Here is a 24,896-nt window from a genome sequence, read left to right on the forward strand (position 1 = left end):
ACATTTAATGGTGAGGTCCTAGGGAGTGTTGCTGAACAAAGAGACCATGGAGTGCAGGTTCATATCTCTTTGAAAGTGGAGTCGCAGGTAGATAGGATAGTGAAGAAGGCGTTTGGTATGCTTTCCTTTATTGGCCAGTGTATTGAGTACAGGAGTTGGGAGGTCATGTTGCGGTTGTACAGGACATTGATTAGGCCACTGTTGGAATATTGCATGCAATTCTGGTCCCCTTCCTCTCGGAAAGATGTTGTGAAATTTGAAAGGGTTCAGAAAAGATTTACAAGGATGTTGCCAGGGTTGGAGGACTTGAGCTACAGGGAGAGGCTGAACAGGCTGGGGCTGTTTTCCCTGGAGTGTCAGAGGCTGTGGGGTGACCTTATAGAGGTTTACAAAATTATGAAGGGCATGGAGAGGATAAATAGACAAAGTCTTTTCCCTGGGGTTGGGGAGTCCAGAACTAGAGGGCATAGGTTTAGGGTGATAGGGGAAAGATTTAAAAAAGACCTAAGGGGCAACTTTTACACGCTGAGGGTTGCACGTGTATGGAATGAGCTGCCAGAGGATGTGGTGAAGGCTGGTACAATTGCAACATTTAAGAGGCATTTGGATGGGTATTTGAATAGGAAGGGTTTGGAGGGATATGGGCCGGGTTCTGACAGGTGGGACTAGATAGGGTTGGGATATCTGATCAGCATGGACAGGTTGGACCGAAGGGTCTGTTTCCATGCTGTACATCTCTATGACTCTATGACTATGAGCTGCCAGATAAACTCTCCTGAGGGAACACCAGCAATTGAAGATTCCCCTAGAAGCTGAAGGAACAATGGTTAGAGCCTGAAGATGCAGATCGTATATTCTTTATCTGTATGCCCGAAAGCTGAAACAGCCTCAAAAACCTGTATAAATGCCAAGTTTGGCCCTTTAGGGAAAGAAAAGTTTTTATCTTGGACTCTGTTGAACCGAGTACTCAACTACATAGCTAACAATAATGTGTACTTACTCTTAAGTACAGCCTAAAATTTTACAAATGACTCTTATGTAACCCTGATACATAAGACTATATAGCCCAACCCAACGTAGTCCCACCTGCCAGCACACGGTCCATAACCCTCTAAACCTTTCCTATTCATATACACATCCAGATGCCTTTTAAGTGTTGCAATTGTACTAGCCTCCACCACTTCCTCTGGCAGCTCATTCCATACACGTACCACTGTCTGCGTGAAAAGGTTGCCCCTTTAGGTCTCTTTTATATCTTTCCCCTCTCACCCTAAATCTATGCCCTCTAGTTCTGGACTTCCTCACCCAAGGGAAAAGACTTCATCTACTTATCCTATCCATGGCTCTTATAATTTTGTAAACCTCAATATGGTCACCCCTCAGCTTCCGATGCACTAGGGAAAACAGCCCTAGCCTATTCAACCTCTCCCTATAGCTCAAATCCTCCTACCCTGGCAACGTCCTTGTAAATATTTTCTGAACACTTTCAAGTTTCACAACGTCTTTCCGATAGGATGGAGACCAGACTTGCACGCAATATGTTGGAATATGAGAAATGACATATTGCTTCAGTTCCACAGAACACTGGGTTTCTTTTTATTTATTCTTTTTTTTGAGGTATGTGAGTGTCACTGGCTGGGCCAGCATTTATTGCCCGTCCCTAGTTGCCCTTGAGAAGGGGGTGATGAGCTGGCTTCCTGAACTGCTATAGATTGACCCACAATGCCCTTAGGGAGGGAGTTCCAGGATTTTGATACAGCAATAGTGAAGGAATGGCGATATATTTCCAAGTCATGATGGTGAGTAGCTTAGTGGGGAATTTGCAGGTGGTGGTGTTCCTATGAATCTGTCATCCTTGTACTTCTAGATAGGAGTGTTTGTGTGTTTGAAAGGAGCTGTCAATGAATTTTTGGTGACGTTTTGCAGTGCATCTTGTAGATAATATACATTGCTGCTAAAGAGTTTCGGTGGTACTGGGAGCCGATGCTTGTTAATGTGATGCTGATTGTTCTGGATGATGTCATGTTTCTTGAGTGTGGTTGAAACTGCACCCATCCAGGCAAGTGGGAATGAGAAGGTATTCCATCGCACTCCTGACTTGTGCCTTGTAGATGGTGGATAGATCTTTGGAGTCAAGAGGTGAGTTACTCGCCACGGTATTCCTAACCTCTGACCTGCTCTTGTCGCCATGGTATTTATATGGCAAGTCTAGCTGAATTTCTGGCCAACAGTAACCTCCAGGATTTTGATAGTGGGGGATTCAGTGATGGAAACATCATTGGATGTTAAAGGCTGAGTATGAGGTTTCTACTGAGCCTGTTGTTGTTATGACACTATAGTCTTACTAGATCACAGGGGCTGCTCTCTTATTAGAGAGAAGCGACTGGTGGTGATTTAACCTGAGGGCCACCAGACCTCAGGAAAGGGAAGTGGTTGAGAAGGAAAGTCCTTCATGCGAACCTCAAACCAGTGATGGGAATTAAACCCTTACTGTTGGCATCACACTACTCTGCAAACCAACAATTTTTATTGTTCCCAGGACAACCAGATCACATGGGCTTATGACTAGGCAGACCTCAGTTAAAAAGTCACACTATCCCCATCCAATGTTACTTCCCACCCCCTCACTGACGACTTCCAGAGCATTCTCTTCTCCTTTAAATCAAGGGAGACAGCTGAAAACATTAATATCTTATTAAATCTAATTGTCATGACAGTGAGTAAAAATTTAACTTATTAATTTGGCAATATTCTAATTTTATTTATTTGTAAATTATGCTCGTGTTCTCCACTAGAGTCCACGTATAGCAGATTGTTGTACAAAATTTATCTACATAAATGTACAATGAACAGCTGCATGCTTCATTCACTACTCTATTTTTGTTTCACCAACAAACATCTGAAGGTACTGACTCTTATGTGGTACAAATTAAAGAGTAACAATCACACTCAAGGATTCCATTCAAAAAGCCATTCCAACAGCATAAACTAGGGTAGAGATGGCCACCAATCATTTCCCACAGCAATGTCTGAGCTTATCTTATAGCTGTAAGTATACAGTGGGAGCTGTTGCAGGGTAGTGGGTCAGGATTATGAGAATTCTGCTTAATTTGAAATCTATATGTAAAAGAGTACAGATGCAGTCTGCATATGTTGACATACACTGAACTATGCTGTCATAGTCCAAATCAATTTTCTCATCACATAATTGAACCGAGGACCTTTTAAAAACGTCCCTGCAACATTCTAATTGTTAATGTCCTCTATAAGTTAATACTTTTATAGTGACATAGAAGTATAGTTATTTAAATGAAAGGAGAAACAAGGTATTCTTCAATATTTATCATGATAATCAATTAGAAATATTTCACAGAACTAGCACTGATATTTAATGATAATTCTTTGTAGTTGAGACTAATGTACAAGTAAATTCCATCGAAGTTCATTCCTATAGGAAAACATTTTTAAAAGTCAAATTTTATATATTACATTTTTAAGCACTTACTGACTATAAACCTTACTTCTTTTCAATCTGATTTTAAGTCATAGTATATGTCAATACTTTATCGAAAATTACTTTGCAAAGCATTAATAATAACAAACCGTACTCAAACATGCAAAGCATTTTGTTCATAAATTCATATTGATAAAAGTAGTGAGATGTAGTTACTTATGGATACATTAGAGTCAGAAGATACTCCTGACCATTGATGTTACCTGTCAAATGATGACAAAAACTTCTAATTATATAGAAACTTTAGCGTAATGAAACTCCCAAAGACACTTGATCGCATTATAGAACAAGGTGTGAAACTAAGGTACAAAGAATATATTCGGCAACTGACCAAAAACTTCACGACAGTGGATTGTTTTAAATATTGTCTTAAAGGAATTAACTGAGGTAGACAGTTGGAGAGCTCTTGGAAATGAATTCCAGAGCCTGGGGCCTAGGCAACTAAAGACCTTGCCACCAATTGTGCCATTTTTCTAAGAGAGAATGCATGTACAGGACATTAGATTTAGAGGAACACAGATATTTTGGAGAGTTGTGAGCATGAGGATTACGGAGGAAGGGAAGCAACAAGCACATGGAGAGATTTAAAACCAGGATGAGAATGTGAAAGCATAGAAAAAAAGATCAAAATCTTAAGGAAGAAGGCTGTGACAGTTTGGTGATTTGCCCTGAGACACTTTGGCCATCATTTAATTGTAAAATGTCTTGATCCAATTTTTGACACTTTCTTAGCTTAAACCCTGAAATAACTGCACAGAGGCTGGTATTTTATTTATAGGTGTGCAGTATGTGAGCTTCAACCAGCCAGTTCAAAGCTAGGGGAGAAAGTGAGGGCTGCAGATGCTGGAGATAAGAGCTGAAAATGTGTTGCTGGAAAAGCGCAGCAGGTCAGGCAGCATCCAAGGAACAGGAGAATCGACGTTTCGGGCATAAGCCCTTCTTCAGGAATGAGGAAACATTCCTCATTCCTGAAGAAGGGCTTATGCCCGAAACGTCGATTTTCCTGTTCCTTGGATGCTGCCTGACCTGCTGCACTTTTCCAGCAACACATTTTCAGTTCAAAGCTAGTCCCTGGAGTGAGGACACCTTCTGAATCATCTGTTTATTTTTTTCTTTTTTTTCTTTTGTTTTCGTTCTTTCTTTCCCCACACTACCACCTAAGTGCGGTAGTGCTTATTTTTTTCCAGCACCCATGTTGTGTGTGTGTAGGTGTGAGACACAGTGAAAGACACAAAGTGCACAAATTTTTATTCAATTTCCACCACCAGGAAGACAGGAAAACACCCGGGTGGCCAGTGACAAGCACTGCCCTTCACATCAAACGGGTCACCTGTGTTTTCTTTTATTTATTTATTTATTTTCTTAGCAGAGCCACGAGGAGGTCTTCAGACCTGCTCTCCCTCCTGGTTATTTTTTTTTCTTTTTTTTTCTTCTTTTTAGTGCAGGTGTGAGACACGAATCCCCGCTTTATCTTTTTTTTTTAAATATTAACCCCCACACTACCACCTAAGTGTGGTAGTGCTTATTTTTTCCCCAGCACCCATGGTGTGTGTGTGCAGGTGTGAGACACGTGAAAGACACAAAGTGCATGAATCTTTATTCAATTTCCACCACCAGGAAGATAGGAAAACACCCGGGTGGCCAGTGACAAACACTGCCCTTCACATCAAAGAGGTCACCTGTTTATTTTTTTTGTGAAGGGGAGGGTAGGGACTAAATCAAAATAGAATTGGAGGGAGAAATGATGCACTCCACTCCCTGCGGCGCCCACACTCCTGTTTATATATATTTTTTTATTTTTTTCTTTTGATGTCCTCTTTTATTTATTTTTTTCTTCTCTTTTTTTTTCTTTAACCCCCACACTACCACCTAAGTGATCCCTGGTTTATTATTTTTTTTAAAATTTTTTTTTTAAACCCCCACACTACCACCTAAGTGCGGTAGTGCTTATTTAATCCCCAGCACCCATGGTGTGTGTGTGCAGGTGTGAGACACAGTGAAAGACACAAAGTGCACCAATCTTTATTCAATTTCCACCACCAGGAAGATAGGAAAACACCCGGGTGGCCAGTGACAAACACTGCCCTTCACATCAAAGAGGTCACCTGTTTATATCTGTCAGCCAGGGGCCATGTTAACAAGCCCAATCAAGAATCTCAGAGTCAATGAGATCCACTTGGCTCTTGTTCCAAACACTATAGACACCAAGGTCAATGTATATAGATTAGGAGAATATATCTGACCTGACTGCATTGCTCTTAACGGGTTTTACATGTAAATTAATGAATCTGAAAAGACAAGTGATTTAGTAGGATCATTAATACCATTGGAGATTTGGTGATGAAAAATAAACACTCAATATTGTGTAAGAGTATTTCTGGATGTAAGAGAAAAAAAAGCAATGCGAAGTACAGAACAACTTCAATTATCTAACATCAATTATCCAAATTTCGGATTATCCAAATAAGATCTCAAGGTCCCATAAAAACGCTATCCATTATCCAAACAATCCATTACCCTACCTGTCAGTTATCCGAACAAAATACAACCCCTCCCCCCAACCTTCTCATTTGGATAATCAAGGTTTTTCTGCATATGTGATCTGAGAGATGTCTTGTGGTATGGTGGTAGTATCCTTACCTCTGAATCAGGAGGACAAGGTTCAAGTCCCACTTGCTCCAGAGCTGTATAATAACATCTCTGAACAGGTTGACTAAGGAAACAGATCCAATCTGATCTGATTCGTGAATAGTTCCAAGGAGGGGCTGTTGACTATCTGTCCCCTTTCCATAACTGTGCTTGTGCCCATATGTCCTTTCTATTCTTTATCTGATTCACATTTTACAAACACAGTCACCCAACTCACTGAAGAAAGGGGAAAGGATACAGGAGCAGCCATTATAAACAATTCCTGCTCAAAGATAACATTAAGTTGATTAATAAGTGGTCTCCAAAGTGGTAACTGGGATTCTTTGTACATCCCAGGATCAGGATTTTCATTCTCAACATTGGAGTGATTATTGGCTCACTGACATTAGCACCCCCATTAGGTTGATTTTACTGGAGACAGGAATCAGATGTACAAGTGTCCCATAATATTTGGAGTACTTTTGGCCCATTTCTACATTGTGGGGAAAACTTTCCATCTACAAAAGAACAGTTCCATTCATTTTGCTTCCTCATCAGGAGCTAAAACCAAAGATTTATTTTTATCACTTAGTTGATTTCTTTTTCATTAACTTCATGATAAACATTCAATTATTTCAGATTCACTTCTGTCTTTTGTTAGTATCAAGATACCATCCAATTCTTAGTTGGCTGTTAGAGAGGAATAGAATATACCAGTTAGGACAGGTAAGATCCAGTATTAAGTAGTCAATGGTACATCAGTTCTTTGCCGTCTAACTGAGCATCGGTCTGGTTGTCTTAGCCATGTCATATCTGTGATAGAAGAAAAACCTTGCATTTGCTTTCAAGTATTGTATTAACTCGGTCTGGAAGTTTAAACATTTTATTCTGCAGGATCAAATTAAATGTGATGCCTTTTTTTGATGTACATTTAAATGACTGGCTGTCCATGACTCAGTCTGATTGTAAATTGTCATATTTGCATTTCACGTTCTCAGAAGTCTGCACTGTAGGATGCCATTCACACATTCTCTGACAATGTCCTTGATTTGCTTACGGTCAAACTTCACATTTGAGAAAAGTTCTGCTGTCCAATGAGATTTCAATGCACTTGACCATCTCTGTGGGATTTCATTCCTCTCCAGGTCACATCCAGCTGATTAACAAACCACCTGCTGAGGATTGCATCTACATTTCATGGAAGCATGAATAAAATTTAGTATGTCATACCCTCTATACATGCAGCACTACATAATTAAAACCTTTGGCATTTAGCCTTGAGTAAATGCCAATGAAATTGCTTGCTAAGATAAACATTAATATTCACTGACTCAATTAATTAAAAGGGGTAGTAAAGTCCCCTTTCATTTTAGTTAGCAATATCGATAATGTTTAATAATTGATATAAATTTCACTTTTTTTTCTTTACAGTGCACTTAAAACTTTCAGCAAATGAAAGTGTTTCTAGCTATATCCCTAAGAACTTCTACCACTGTTACAAGATACTTTTACTTACTTGGTCTTAGTGGAATTGTTAAATACTCGGCTTTTGCTTCCTGGCTACAGAAACTGTAACAGATGTGTGAGTACAATACACAAATTATAAAACCAACATCTGCACATTCTCAAAATAAAGAAATCCTTTTGACGTCAGCATTATTTTATGTTTTGCTTGTCATTAATCAGGTAGCAATGAGATCAAAATTATTTTGATGATACGACAATTGTGAAAGGGAGCTGCATCTGTTTTCATTCATAAGCCCGTTCCAAGATGGATATCATGATATTTAATCTCTATTTTAAGCTGTAATTGTACATTGTTCAGGACATTTTCATGGTGATAGTAGCACAGAGATGCAGCTGAAGTAAGCTTGAGGAGAAGTACCCCCCCCGAAAAGTAATTTGGCAATGTCCACCATCGGGGCCCAGTCTGTTACTGAATGAATTTACCTCCCTCTCATGTAGCACAAGTAAAATGTATTTACCCATTCAATTCAATTCAGCTAATTCAATGCAGACAAATAAAAATTAAACAAATTCTGAAGGCTGAGCAAATTAAATAAAGCATTACATTGTCAGCAGCCTGGTGTGGCTGATGTGGCTGAACCAGCAGACTTCAGAATATGATATTTGTATGAGTTGTAGTTGACTGATTATCACGAGACCTGAAGTAGACTTCTAATTGACTCAAAGCATTAACCCTATTTCTCAATCTACAGATGCTGTCAGACCTGAGTCTTTCCAGCACTTTGTTTACATTTTAGATTTTCAGAAGCTGCAGTATTTGCTTCATTTTAGCTGAACACTCTTGTTTCTAACTCTGCGCTGTTTCCCTTAAGTTTCTGTTGACCTTCACTCAAGTTATCTTTGAAGATCGTGAACTTGCCATGGAAGCTCTTGGCACAATGACTACCAACTATCAAAAAGATAATTAAAAAAAACAGCATTGTTTTTAATTGATGAATTTCGAGTGGATGATCTGAAGTATCATGAGGTGTCTGATCTAATATATCCTCCACAACAATTTTTTTTCCATAAAAAGGTACATTAAGAGCAGCAAATAAGTGGAAATACCATCCCCCACAAATTACCCTCAAGCCACCTACCAACCTAATTTGGAACTATAATTGCCTTTCCTTCATCAATAATAGGTGAAAATCCTGAAATTCCTTCCTCAAATGTGATGTGCGTATCTGCACCAAATGTACTGTAGCTTTTAAAGAAAGCAGCTTACTAACAACTTCTCATGGGCAATTAAGGATATGAAAAACATCCCAGCCTTGACAGACACAGTCATGTCCCACAGCAGAATATTAAAAAAAAACAAATTCTACCATTTTGGTTCAGGGACCGGCAGCAGTCTGCATGCATGTAGCAATAATCTAAACATTAATAAAGAATGAGAGGAAAGAGAGAACTCAGCTCCCTCAAATACAAATCTCAAGGACAACATCATTTCTGTTCCAAACAACTCAGCTTCACTTAAAAAGAAAAGGCCTATTTCCTTTAAAATGGATTTTGCCGTAATTTTCAGTTGCTCATGTCCAAGTTGTCATGACAACAGATGAGAATCCTGGAGTACTTATGAACAGATTGAACTTGTACTTGCAAATTTTTTTTAAAAAAAGAAGAGTACTACTACAGGAATCCTATGTGAATTTTGGAACATCACACATGTACAGAGTCAGGAAAACATCACATGGAAAGATGAGCAATGAAGAGAACAAGAGACTGACTGACAACCCCTCTCAACAAGAAATCATGTTTGTGTTTTAGCCTTCAAGGGATAAACAAAAAGTACAGGTAAATACTGATTGCAACCCTACTTTGCGCGTCTTAGAGCCATGACATGATAATGTATGTAATAGTGTACTCGTGAAGGTCATAGAATGGGAACACCTGCACTGCAGGTAAAGATCAGATAAATATATTTCTCTCTCTTTCTTTCTCTGAGTACTGATCTATTGTCAAAATGAACCTAGATGAAAAAATAATTTGAATCAGCTGCAATGTCAAGAATCCTAAAATTAATTGTCAATGTTATTGGTATTATCCAATATAACAACCATAAAGTTCTACTATCAAGTCCTCACAAACAAATCAGAGTCTGAATGTAAATTTTAAAACTTTAGCAATTTTTGAACTTATTGCTTATTCTAGTCAGTGTGTCTGAGTTGCAGTATTATTCCTTCTCATGTTTAGTACCTCATAAATACATGTTTGTGTAAACTCAATATGTCTGGTTAATTAGCCCTTTTTGAAACTTGATCTATGAGATCAACGCAGAAAGGTATCATTTTTAAATTAATATTGTTCTGACCAACTGAGGTAGATGAATAAAGAAGAGAACACATTCATCCCTCCTTACCCAGAAACTTAACAATTTGAGGTATTTCATCTGGAACTGAAATACACTGAGGAACATCACCCACAGACTGGTCATTATAAAACTAAATGTGGGATAAATTCAAGGTGTTGAATGTGGGTAAATTTTGTTCTGGTAATATATTGCCTTAAATATTAAATTAAAAATCTTGTGCTCATTTGGGTTGTCTAAAGAACCGGTTGTCAGACCATCACCGTACAAGCATACATAACAGGCAAAAAGATGACTGCCTAATTTCCCCATCAATGGGCATTTATTTCACTGCAACATTGATGGCCATGGCAATTGCATTTCAGCCTAACTTCTTCACATATTGACTTGGTATAAACCAATGATATAAAACACAGTACAGGTCAAATATTTTACTTTCTAAAAGTGCATTTGCTTAGCAATCTGCTTCCTGGTGCTACTCCAGGAAATAGGCAATTGTGAGAGCAACATTGTTTGATTTCTTTATTGTCATGTGTATTCATTACAAATACAGTGAAAAGTGTTGTTTAGTGTAGCACTCTCTGGCACCATTTTAAAACACAGAAAATAAACCCAAACGCAGAATTTAAAACCAGAAAAATAAAACAATAAACTTCATTTTATTGTCTCATGTCAATAATGTTAGGTAGTCTTTGGAACAGTATTTTAATTTACAAACTACTTTATGGTTTAATCAACCCATGATTTCTGCAAATAAACATAAGTTGGTTTATACATTAACTGCAAATATCATATGTCTGACTTCAGTGATAACTCTGTTTCACGAGATAATACTTTGGATGCAATTCTCATAACTAGAATCTGAGGCTGAAGTATCTCCAGTTATAGGTCAGTTATGCTTCAATCTCAGTGGGTAGTCATTGCCCACTGTTAAGTAAATGTTATGCATGAAATACCAAATAATCTTTCTCTGCTTGTAGTTTAGATTGGTTACTTCCTGCTTTATTTTTCAGAAGCATCTATTGTGACATAAAGAACATATAAAACCCTAACGACTTATATCACTGTAATCTCCTTGGATGATTAAATGCTTTCTATTTTCAAAATCTTTTTCCATAAAAATGTAATTTACCCAAGTTTGTTGCAGACAACCTGTAGAAGCCCATATGCAAGTGGCGGTTGATTTTATTCTCTAATATTTTTATGCAAATGTAGACCTGAAAATGCTAAAGTATTCACTCTGCTTTTCTAACTACAATTGCGAGGATAGTTGACATTTAAGTCCACCTTGATGAGCAGGATATCAAAGATATCTAGTGCCGTATGACCTTCTGTTCTTTTCCCAGTATGTAGCCGTCTGCAGCAGATAGACTTCAATCAGACCGTACTGATAATAGCACACAGCATCCAAAACCCTCAAACCATAATGAAGATAACATTGTTGAAATTATAAGCTGTGTGGTTGCATTGGACTAGAGGAAGTCTGTGCAAAAATAACATATCCAACAAGGCAATTATTTTGTTTAAGTTTTTGTGCAATTGTCCATAAAAAATAGCACATACTGACTTTGCAACAGTAGCATAACCAGTCATGCCAATTGGTAGTGCCAGTGAGGCTGCTGGTATTGGGTTCTGGTCATTCCCCTCAGCCTCATTCGGGGGAAGAATCATCAGCTGCTGCTTCTCATTCTGGAGGCTGATAATATTTCAATTCATGTCTTCTTCAACGCTGATGACGCACAGACAGCATGCCACAGGCTACCTTCTGAATATTGGTTCTGTCTCAGGTAATCTATGCAGAATGTCAGAAACAGAACAACATCTGGTACTCCTAACAACAGTCACAGTAAAGTAGTGTTATACTTCATTCATAGTGGCATGAAGATTTTGCTTTTTCAAGGAAGCCAATGTTGTGCCTTGATTCCTTCTCCATTAAGTTGATTTAGAGCCAATGCTACATTGGCTAAGTTAAATGCAGGCACTTCTCCAATTTGATAGCACCTACTTACAAAAAAGGAACTCTTGAATATCACAGACCACACCTTCACAAATCTATAGTTAGCTATGGAATGTTGTAGTTGCTGTGTATTATGTTCCAGTGCCAAGTTAAAAAAAAAGTGGTGCTTCCAGGGATGGGAGCCTCAGTGGAGGTGTGATGAGTGAAATAGAATAAAGTGGTGAGATATAATTTAATTTAAGTTACTTGACTTTAGTTTAATATTTACTTAATTTGTTTGCACTTTAGTTTAAGTTAAGTAGATATGTTTGTTGGAAAGAATAGTAGGTTGTTCATTAATAATGGTACGGTGTTATGACTTTGTTGTACTGCCTTTACTTTTCTGTTTTTGGTGTTATTCTTTTTTCTGTATATAGATGTTTTGTAAAAGATGTAAAAAGGTCTTTATTAAAAATATTTATTTAAAAAAGGTGCAAAAATGGAAAAGCTGCGTGAGGCTTTTAAGCATGCGTCTATATTAGTTTGTGTATCTGACATAACTAGGAGCCAATTGATGCAAAGGATGTAACAGTCATGATTGTTTGATGCAATTTGTAGTGTTAATGGTAACCCCAAAAATGGCATGTCAATCAAGTTCAATTTGATGACAGATGGTGAGCATTACAGAATTAATGTTTGCATGACAACATTTGGTATGAAATTGCCAGGAAATAAACTTTGTGTCCCTCTGAGTAAGGTGCAGGCTCCATCTGAGATTACTGATGATTCTCCCCAGCCTTCATGTGACCTTTCACATTGGTGTCCCTGCCTACCTGATGATGTTTCAATCAATCTTGTTTCTGTTCAGCCCCTTAATATTACTGCTGTGTTGCACATTTACTAGCTGAGCTTCCAGCTTTACAAATTGCCAAGCACTTATTAGTCAATAGCTCTCTCCACACTGAATCTAGAGTGATTATCAATTATGAGAATGCGTTCCATCTTAGCCCATCATTACCGCACCACAACTCCCTGCAGTTTCCTGGACCCTGAACTGTTGTAGGAGTTCCTACCATTAGATTTTTAGTCGATCCTTTTGTCGTCATCATCCCGGTTTTGTAGCTTCACAAGGTTAACACATTGTATTTAAGTATGCCAGATCCTGATTTGCTCTCCTGTAATCTTTATTGAACCAGGGTTGATCCCATGCTTTGGTTGCAAGCATATAGTGGGGGATTTGCTGGACCATGAGATTGCAGAAAGTGGTTGACTGTATTTCTAACCTGTTGAGGATCTACAATACCTCTTGTGAAGACCCTGCTTACTGCAGTGATCGTGATACACAACCGAGTGAAGCATATCTCAAAAAGATGGTAAAAGTCACACAACACCAGGTTACAGTCCAACAGGTTTATTTGGAAGCACTAGCTTTTGGAGCGCTGTTCCTGATGAAAGAGCAGTGCTCAGAAAGCTAGTACTTCCAAATAGATCTGTTGGACTGTAACCTGCTGTTGTGATGATTTTTAACTTTGTACACCCCAGTCTAACACCGGTACCTCCAAATCAGTATGAAGGCTTCTCCACAAGGATTATATGATCGTGAATCTTACCCACACTTGAGATTCTGAAAGGGTTTGACAGGGTAAATGCTGAGAAGATATTTCCCCTCATGGGAGAGTAGAGGACCAGAGGGAAGAGTCTCAGAATAGTTAACAATCTGATACTTCTTGGTGACATACTGATTTTATTAAATATTGTGTATGTTTAAGACTGAGGTAAATAGATTCTTGATGGAACACATTCTCATAATTGATAATCACTCTAGATTCAGTGTGGAGAGAGCTGTTGGCTAATAAGTGCTTGGCAATTTGTAAAGCTGGAAGCTCAGCTAGTAAATGTGCAACACAGCAGTAATATAAAGGGGCTGAATAGATTCAGGGAATCAAGGGTTATAGGGAAAGTACAGGAAAGTGAATGTAAGGCACATTGGATCAGCCATGATTGTATTGAATGCCAAAGTAGGTTTGAGGAGTCGAACAACCTAATTCTATTTCTATTCTATTTCTAATGGTCTTATATCCTCAGGAAAGGTGTATCTAGATTAGATTCCCAACAGTGTAGAAACAGGCCCTTTGGCCAAACAAGTCCACACTGAACCTCCGAAGAGTAACCCACCCAGACCCATTTCCCCCTGACTAATGCATCTAACACTATTGGCAATTTAGCATGGCCAACTCACCTGACCGACAATCTTTGGACCATGGGAGGAAACCAGAGCACCCAGAGGAAACCCACGCAGACATGGGGAGAATATGCAAACTCCACACAGACAGTCGCCCGAGACATGAATTGAACCTGGGTCCCTGGTGCTGTGAGGCAACAGTGCTAACCACTAAGCCACCATGCCGCCCCTTTCTACGACAGATAGATTGATAAGGATGTGGTCCTGAATATTTTAACCTTTGTTCGATCCCTCATAACATGCCAAAAGGACAAGTTTAGCACTTTTGTCCTTCAGGACATAGTCAGTATGTTCAGTATTAATGAGCTGCTGAGCCACTCTCAGTGATGGACATTGAAGTCCCCACCCAAAGTACATTTTGGGTCCTTGCCACTTTCACTGCATCCTTCAAATGGTCTTCAACGTGGAGGAGAACTGATTCATTCACCAAGATTATTTCTTTGCTCGTGTTTGACTTGATGTCATGAGAAGTCTTAAGGTCCAGATTCAATGTTGAGGATTCTTCGGCGAGTTCCCTCCCAACTGTGTATCTCTGTGCCATCACCTCTGATCAATCATTTAGTGAAACATGACATACCAAGAACAGTATTGCTATGCTCTGGGACATTACCTGCAAAGTATGATTCTGTGAATATCACTATGTCAGGCTGTTACTCAAATATTCTGTGAGCCAGCTCCTCAGGTTTTGTCACAAAATCTCCAGATGTTTGCAAAAAGGATATTTCATGGTTGAAAGGGCCTTGCATGCTGTTGCCATTTCCAGTGTCTTCATTGTTACCTCGGTGGTGCATGCAGTTTCATTTCATTTCTCAGATTTTGATGCAGTTAAATACAGCTGAATAGCTTGACAGGCCATGTCAGAGGCAACCTTGTTGGTGTAGAACTGGAGTAATATTTAGGCAAGTCCAGGTGAGAATAGGAGACTTTCCCTTGTTCATGAAATGCTGATTTTTCAGTTATTGTTTCATATTTATATTCCAGTGATTTTTTTTCAAAAAGATAAACATCACAATATTCAATTCATATCAAGGGTTTTTGTGTATTTCTAGTTCCAATTAATTAATTTCATCAGGCATCATGCCTCAATGACCACTGCCCTGATATCAATCATTATGAAGTACTTCGAGATGTTAGTAATGACAAGCATCAGCCTCCCAGATAGCTTTGATCAGTCACAATTCTCCAACTGTCAGAGTAAGTCCACAGCAGATGCCACCTCTCTAGCCTTATATTCATTCTTGGAACATCTGGAATAACAAGGACGCCTATGTCAGACCTATGTTGACTTTAACTCCATCTTCAACTCAATAATTCCATCAAAACTCATCCCCAAACTCCAAGACCTAGGGTTCTACTCTCCCCTCTGCAACTGGATCCTCAACTTCCTGACCTGCAGACCACAATTAGTGAGGATAGGCAACAATATCTCCTTCACAATAATCCTCAACACCAGTGCCCTGCAAGGCTGCACACTCAGCCCTTTATGGTCTTTTTATATTCATGACTGTGTGGCCAAATTCAGCTCTAACTCCGCTTACAAACTTGTTGATGACACCAACTCACTGGGTCGGATCTCAAACATCAATGAGACAGAGTACATAAGGGGATAGGCAGCTTAGTGGCATGATGTAAAGACATCAATCTCTCCCTTAATTTCAGTAAAATGAAAGAAATGGCCATTGACTTCAGTCTGTATCGATGGTGCTGAGGTGGAGAATTTCATGAATTCATGAATTTCAAGTTCTTAGGAGTAAATATCAACAACAATCCTAATCCATCCACATTGACGCTACAATCAAGAAAGCACACCAATGCCTCTACCTCCTCAGAAGACTAAGGAAATTCAGCATGTTCACAATGACTCTAAGCAATTTTTGTAGATGTATCATATAATGCATCCTATATGGATTCCTCACAGTTTAGTATGGCAACTGCTCTGTCCAAGAAAGCAAGAAATTACAGAGAGTTGTGAACGCAGCTCAGTCCATCACGTAAATCGGCCCTCCTTCCACTGACTTTATCTACGCTTCCCGCTGCCTCAGGAAAGCAACCAACATCATCAACGACCCCTCCCTCCACCCTCTTCCATCGGAGAGAAGATACAAAAATTTGAAAACATGTATCAACAGATTTAAGAACAGCTTCTTCCCTGCAGTTATCATACTTATGAATAGACCTCTCACATAATAGAGTTGATCTTTGTCTGCATGTTCTTTTTAGTAATCCTATTCTTTGCATTACATGCTATTACCCTGATGTACTTATGTAAGATATAATTTGTCTGGTTAGCACACAAAACAATATGTTGCACTGTATCTCAGTTCATGTGACGTTAACAAATCAAATCAAATCAAGCTTGTAACTTTATCATTCTTGTCTTCTGTTATGGACTAAGCCAGACCACTCAAAACATTCGTAAGCAGGCAGCTCAGATCATAACTTTGCAATTTGTTTCGGGAAGTGTACGGTGATAATTACCCAGATTAAGTCAGCTAGGTTGACTACTAGATTTTAAAATAGACAAAAATGTATTCACAAACTTACACAATGAAACACAAAGAACAGAATAAAGAATTCCTACAGAACTTAGCCTATCCAAGTCAACATAATCATACTGTTCTGAATATACACAACAGTCCCAATAAGGAATGGAACACATGTTTACAGGTTGAAGTTGAAGGGCAGAGAGAGAGAATGAGTTTCCACACAGCTCCCTGTTGAACTCCTCACCAGGTCAGACTGAACTAAAACTGCTCAGCTCAGCTCAGGAGCAGATCATTTCTTCATACAGATCACTTCTAAAACATGACCACTTTGGCCTGAAGTGTCATCTGCTTACATATAAAGAAAAGGCCTCTCAAAATCCTTTTCATCTCTGTAACAACCAGACTTATCAGAGTCCAGCCTTTCAAAACCTGGTTAGTAGTGTAAAAACACATATACACTGTACTAACTATAAACATGCAAACATGCACAACCCCATGCAAATTCAGGCCGTGGCACACCCACCACCGAATATCTCTCTATCTTATTCAAGTTTTGATAGCGTATCGGCGATCATGTTTTTGCAAACTGCCACATGCACAATTAGTAAGTTTTGAGAAGATTTGTAGCTCAGGCTGAGGTTTTGGATGTAGGTTTGCTTGGTGAACTCACTTCCTGTTCCTTTTCTCAGGGAGTGGTAGATGGGGAGTACCACAAAAAGACATGACCCTCTCTTACTAGTATCCTTACATACGGATGAGGAAGGACACCACTTCGACTGGGACAATACACCTATCCTAGAACAAGCCAAACAAAGGCATGCACAAGAATTCCTAGAATATGCACTCCAACCGGAACTCTATCAACAAGCATACTGGGTTAGACCCCATCTACCACCCCCAGAGAAAAGGAACAGGAAGTGACTACAGGAAATAACATCACCACAGGAAATGACATCACCACAGGAAATAACATCACCAACCTAAAGAAGCTCAAACATATAAATAGAGAGCAGGAATTTTCAGCATTACTTCGCCTGAGGTCCACTGAAGATGTTACCTAGTAGGGTAACAAAACGTCTGGAAATGAACCTTTCAGCTCAGCGAGCAAACCTACATCCAAAACATGCACAATTGTCAAATTGAATAGCTTCAACAACAAATTCCATTGAAACAGTCTGGCACTTTTGTCCTTAAGTTTTTCCACAAATGTCAATGGGTTGTGATCAATGTATACAATCGTCTCAGGTGCATTGCTGGTAATAAAAACACTGAAATATGTAATGCCAATGCCAAGCTTTAAGTTTCTTTCTCCACCATGAATATCTCTAATGATGAACTTTCAACATTCTACAAAAATACCAGATGGATCTTTCTATCCCTTCGTCATCCTCCTGCAGGAGCACCATACTGACACCCACATCACTGACGTCGATAGCCACCTTGAAACGCTTTGTGTAATCTGGCGTGGCTAATAATGGGCCAGTGGTCAACACAGTTTTTAGGCTGTCAAATGCCCTTTGACGATCCACTGTCCACTGTCCGCTGAAATCTCTTGCACTTTTTAAATAATTTGGTATGTGGAGTAGCCACACTGCTAAAACTTGGCAGAACTTGCTGATAAAATCCACTCAATCCCAGGAACCGTAATACTGCTTGATTTGTCAATGGTGTAGGAAATTCCCCAATTACTTTTGTTTTCACATCCCCGTTGGGCCATTTGTCCATGTCTAATAACATGGGCCAGGAAAATGACTTGGGCTTTGGCAAATGCACTTTTAGCTAGGTTTACCATCAAGCTTGCCTTCCGAAGTTGATGGAACAAGTCCGATAAATGCTGCAAATGTGCCTTCCATGAGAGACTAAAAGTCACCAGGCCCTGAATATACACTACACAGTTGGATAATCCATCAATGACTTTATTAGTCGGTCTCTGAAATGTGGCTCATACCAGATGGCATGACTTTGAACTGATATAGTCCATTTGGCATTACGAAAGCCAAAATTGCCTTTGCTCTCTCTGACAGAGGTACTTACCAGTAGCATCCAAGCAAGTTCAAATTAGAAATGTAAGCTGCTTGCCCCACTTTTTTGACACAGTCCTCCAACCATGGAATTGGATATGCATCAGTCTTTGTAATGGCACTGACTTTGCGATAGTCCACACATAACCATTGGGTACCATCTGGCTTTGGCACCATGACTATGGGTAAGCTCCAGTCACTGTAACTCACTTTGATTATGCCATCTTGGAACATGCTCTCTCTATCCTTCTGAACCTGTGCCAACTTTAGAGGGTTATGCCAATAAGAATGATGCTTAATCGGTACAGCATCTAGCTACATCATGCACAATTAGGTTAGTACTTTCCAGTTTGTTTCCACTTATCTCCCCATAATAATAACTCATTCAGGTCATTTTGATTTTATTGTGGAAGGTAACTTAATAATTTATCTGAATTTTTGATAACTTCCTCATTGTCCAGTTGATTTGAGGAATGTCCAATTCAGAATCCTCTGAACTTGGTTCCTCCTTCTGTACTGTAATCATTAACACCTCCTCCTCTTGCTTTCCTTCCCGATCAAAATACCTTTTGAGCATATTCACATGACACACTGTGAGATTTCTTCCTGTCTGGAGTCCTTATCAAGTCATTCACCTCACTCAATTTCTTCTCAATTTGGTAAGGTCCACTAAACCTTGCTTTTAAAGGCTCACCTGTCACTAGAGCTAACACCAATACCCTATCCCTATTCACAAAATTGTGAATATGTGATTTCTTCTCCGCTTCCTGTTTCGTTGTATGCTGCCCTCCTTTTAAATGTTATCCAGCCAACACTCCAGATCTTTTTAATCATTATTTAAAATTTGACACATAATCCAAACGGGTTGTCATTGAATTCTGACTTATTGATTTCTCCTTAATCAATTTTAGTGGTCCTCTTATTTTATGCCCAAAAATTTATTCAAATGGACTGAATATGGTCAATTAATTTGGTGCATCTTTGAATGTAACTCCCTTATCTCAATCATCAGTATAATCCTGACCATAAGCCCTCAACATGGTCTTTCATGTTTGATGCCATCTGTCTAGCGCTCCCTGCTATTTGGGATACTTTATTCCCAAGTTATGCATAACCTCCTTCAATAGTTTGGATGTAAAGTTTGATCCTTGACCTAACTGGATCTCTATTGGTAGTCCATATCTAGTTAAAAAAAAGTAATTCTTCTACAACCCTTTTAGCAGTGATGTTGCATAATGGGATTGCCTTTGGAAATCTAGTTGACACAGCCATTATTGTTAATAAATATTTCTTACCACTTTTTGTTTGAGGTAGGGGACATGAAACAAGATTCTTGTGAAAGGTTTCTCAAATGCTGGAATAGGTATTAAAGGTACAGATTTTATTACTGCCATGGTTTTCCGATTAACTGACATGCATGACATGCTTGGCAAAATTCAACAACACCTTTGTGTAGTCCAGGCCAGTAAAAATGTCTTTATATTTTAGCCTGTGTTTTCCTCACCCACTACCTGACCTCCAAGTAGTAGCTCATGCACCATTTGTAACACTTCCTTTCTATACCCTACTGGCAAAACAATTTGATGAATCTCTGCCCATTTCTCATCTGCTTGACTGTGTAATGGTCTCCATTTCCTCATTAAGACATTTGTTAAGTAATAACACACAAGAAGGCATTCATTCTCCTTCCCTGTATATGCCTTTTGATAAAACTGTTTTAATTCCTCATCTTTCTGCTGTAATTCAATCAGCTTAGCAGAGCTAAAAGCATTATTTGCTACTTCTCTGTTCCACTTATCTGATCAAAGAACATTTTGGATAACACTGTGTCAGCTTTCTCACCTGTGTCTTTTGCTCCTTCCTGCTTCAAGCTTGTGCCTCTGTGATCTTGTGATTGCACAATCTGGGAAAATTCCTGGTCAACTATTCTCCAGGTCTTCAGTTGTCTGCATCTCCACTGGCTTTTCAACTAGAGTAGATAGCACACCTACCGGTGATTAAGCTATATCATCTGCAAGGACAAATTGTATTCCTGGAGCTGAGAGTATGTCCAGTACTCCTACCACAAATTCTACACTCTTGTCTGGATTCTGTAGCCTCACCTTACATAACTGAGCACTTTTTTGTCTCACCATGAATTCCTGTTACAAGCACCTTTTCTGACAATAGGCCCTCAGGAGTGCATATCTCCTCATCCCTCAGCATTACAGACTGAGAGGATCCTGTGTCCCTTAATATTGTAACTTCCTTACCTATTACTCCCGGCCTATGTGAATAAACTTTACAGTTGTATATATTTTTTAAACAGATCTGGCACTTGCTCGTTAATCAACCTCTGATCATCTTGTACACTCTGAGGCAGTTGTCTAGCTTCCCTTGTGCTTTTTGTTACTAGTCCAACAAAACGTTCAGGCTTGTCTGGTTTTCCTAGATTTGGATTTCTCCTCGCACACCAACAGTGTGATTTTGTGTGGCCCGCTTTATTACAATGAAAACACCGGGAGCTTTTTAAACTTCTTTCTCCCCCTCAAGGATTTCTCTTTTACCCTGTGGCAAGTTATCCTTGTGATCTTCATTGAGGTCTACCTTTCCCTTTCCACGTGAGGATTTCTCTTTGCCCCAATTTCTATCCCTCATGGACTGAAATTGATTGTGGAAGCGAATCCGAGTTTTCTGGACCAGCTCATAATCATCGTAACACAAACTGTTTCATTTCTGCTGCCCTTCCATTATCTCTCACTTCTAACTTGAGAAACTTCATTTGCAATTGAATCTTTGCCATCTCTCTAGATTCTGATGATTTCTCCAGCAAGTTTAAATGCTGAGCTACTGCTGTAATTATCTCTCAGTTTCTCACAAAAGTAGGCAGTTTCAATTCCAGCTTCTCTGCTCATTCTTGCAACTTGGTCTTATTCACTTTTTGCAAAACTTGCAAAGTCACCACATCCACATCCAGAAAACTTTTGGCGACTGGGAGAGCCATTCCTATCCCAAGCTTTGTCTACCCAACCAAACCAACACCTGAAATAAAGACACCAGCACCTACTACTCGCTGTTTAAAATCTTGCAAAGAGCACCCAATCTGTTATAGACTAAGCCAGACCACTTAAAATTCTTAAGCAAGCAGCTCAGACCATAACTTTGCAATTTGTTTCAGTAAGTGTACAAAGAAAATTACCGGGGTTAAGTCAGCTACATTGACTATAAGATTTTAAAACAGACAAAAAAAATTCACAAGATTACACAATGAAACACAAAGAACAGAATAAAGAACCCCTACAGAATTCAGCCTGTCCAACCAGACTTAATCATGCTGTTCCGAATATACACAACAGTCCCAATAAGCAAACTCCCTTTAAAAACCAAGATAAATGGAACACATGCTTACAGATTGAAGTTGAAGGGCAGAGAGAGAGAATGAGTTTCCACACAGCTCCCTGGTGAACTCCTCACCAGGTCAGACTGAACTAATCTGCTCAGCTCAGCTAGAGAGCTGACCACTCCCCTTTCTTTATACAAGTCACTTCTAAAACATGACCACTTTGGCCTGAAGGCTCATCTGTTTATATATAAAGAAAAGGCCTCTCAAAATTCTTTTCATTTCTGTACCAAACCAGACTGATTGGAGCCTTGCCCGGTTTATTACCCTTCTGAAAAAAAATCAAGGACAGAGCATCCTTGAGCCAAGGAACAGCTTTTATTAAAAAAAAGATTAGCTTTGTAACACTTCCAATATTCAAGAATTGCATTTTTTAGATGTTTACATGAAGGATACTATCTCCAATTTTGCCGTTGCATGTCTAGACTATTTTCATGATTCTGTGGCAAGAACCAAATATCTACAGAAACAAAACATCAATTCCACAAAAAAATAAAATATTAGGTCAAATTATTCATCTTAAACGCGTCCATCTGGTTCCTTCAGACCTTCCTTCTTTGACCAATCTTTTCAACACCGAATATCTCTTTCACTCAGTAATATTTGTTGCCTAATTGTATATCTTTAAGAGCATCGTAAGGCATCTTTTACTGCACTCACTCTATACATTCATGTCGTTCGTCTTGTTTCTATAACTTAAAAGTTGTTTGCTTGTAAGATCCATAACAATTTTTAAAGCAATTTAATTTAATAATCTGATTCTTCTGGCTGGCACACTGATTTTAGTAATTGAGGCTTTAAATTTTAAATTCCATTAACACATTACTGTTTACAGCATTGATGTATTCTGCCTTATACAAAATATGATAGTTTTGTGAAGAAAAACTTTCTGAAAGCTATCCCTTTGACTTTTTCAAAGAAGCTATTCAAAGGTGGTGACAGAATACATTGAGACATATTTATTAATATCTTCAATGTCACAGATTTCACCCATGTCAGCACACACAATTGTCATACCATTATTAAAGATAGCATAACAGACCATCTGTGACACCATCTATTAAATTTAGACAGAAATAGTGGTAGAAACAGTTCAAACAACATTTTCACAGAACCAATGATCATTGATGTGGAATATAAGTTTCCATTTGAATCTTTTTTTATGACCTTGGCATTAATCAGAATAACATTGCAAAGTAATGCAAAATAACATAGATCCAGGAGTCTGCCATTCATTCTCCCAAATATGTTCTGCCATTCAATTAGATTGTGATCAACTTCACGCACATTTAGTGTTTATCTATTAATAAGTTTTATCTAACAAAATCTATTGATCACAACCTTGTAGTGCAGGTAACAAAATCTAATACAATCTGCCCAAGGCTTTTTAGTGTCTTTTAAACAGTTCTATGTCAAAGATATAAAAAAAATGTCCTTTTGGGGAATTGGGCACCCAAATCCCAAGGTAGCCCTTACATGAGTGTCTGACCAAACCTCTCAGTCCCCATTCAATAAATACAGCATTGCATTAAGTTTTAAAATTACTTCTTGTAACTTTGTACTGGATTCTAGAGATTTGTAAACAAATCCCTTTCTACCACAAATACACAGAAACCTGTAGCCAAAACAGAAATACTAAAAATTCAAGGTTGGCCAACATGCTAACCTGGCAGCCAGTAACATCCACATCTCAAGAAAGAGCACATTTCAGAAAATTGTACATTTGTACAGCCTATTTAACTTTTCCATGGGCTGAATAGCAATATAGCAATAATTCAGAAAAGATTTACCAGGATGTTACCTAGTTTCCAGGGTATGAGCTATGAGAGATTAAACAAACTTTGTTTTCACATAAACATTGTGGGCTGAGAGGCAATTTAACATAAGTCTGAAAAATTATGAAGAGCACGGATAGAATGAATTGCTAGTCTTTTTCCCAGGTAGAAATGTTGATTATGAGGAGACATAAGTTTAAAGTTAATGAAAATGCGAGAGGCAATATTTTGCACGACTAGGATTAAGTGCCTGAATGTGGTGCCAGAGGAAGTGGTTGAACCAGAGACAATCACAATGTTTAAGAAGCATTTTGACAGATATATGAGTAGGTATGGAATAGAGTGATATGGAACATGTCCAGGCAAAAAAAAATCATAGTCATACAGCTGAGCAACACAGAAACGGACCCTCTTGGTTCATCTCGTTCATGCTGACCAGATATTCTAAATTGATCGATTTCCATTTGTCATCTTATGGCCCATATCCTTCCCCATTCATATACCCATCCAGATACGTTTTAAATGTTGTAATTGTACCAGCCTCCACTACTTTCTCTGGCAGCTCATTCCATACACGCACCACCCTTGGCACGAAAACGTTGCCCCTTAGGTCCCTTTTATATCTTTCCTCTCTCACCCTCAACCTATCTCCTCTAGTTCTGGACTCTCCTACCCTGGGAAGAAGACCTTGGCTGTTTACCCTATCCATGCCTCTCATGATTTCATAAACCTCTATAAATATCACCCTTAAGTCTCCTATGCTCCAGGGAAAAATATCCTCAGACTATTCAACTTCCCCCTATATGTCAAATCCTCCAACCACAGCAATATCCTTTTAAATCTTTTCTGTACCCTTTCAAGTTTAAAGCTTTTGAGTTTAGAAAGGCATCATATATTGGGGTGTGATGGGTGGGCCGAAAACCTGTTCCTGTGCTATACTGTTTGTTGTTTTTTGTTCAGAATTAAACTAACATCAGAATGAGGCACTCAATGTGTTAGTATGGGTAGATTGTACTGCAGCATCTGAGCGCTTTAAACTTCAGTCTATCACTTATTTCAGTGTGAAGTCGGGCTTGTTTAATATTCAGATATCTGACA

The 24,896-nt window shown here is 38.8% G+C and overlaps 1 long non-coding RNA gene across 1 annotated transcript in view; it reads left to right on the plus strand.

Moving 5' to 3' along the window:
* Positions 1-9,412: 9,412 nt before the first annotated feature.
* LOC148150094 (uncharacterized) overlaps positions 9,413-24,896 on the plus strand; it is a 33,744-nt gene continuing 18,260 nt past the window's right edge. The window contains exon 1 of the long non-coding RNA XR_015756819.1: positions 9,413-9,445. This is a non-coding gene — a long non-coding RNA (uncharacterized LOC148150094). The remainder of the gene's footprint in view (positions 9,446-24,896) is intronic.

The sequence above is a fragment of the Chiloscyllium plagiosum genome, unplaced genomic scaffold (assembly GCF_037043375.1).
Source record: "Chiloscyllium plagiosum isolate Xiang-an unplaced genomic scaffold, Cpla_swu_hap1 HiC_scaffold_4, whole genome shotgun sequence".
Classification (NCBI taxonomy): Eukaryota; Metazoa; Chordata; class Chondrichthyes; order Orectolobiformes; family Hemiscylliidae; genus Chiloscyllium; species Chiloscyllium plagiosum.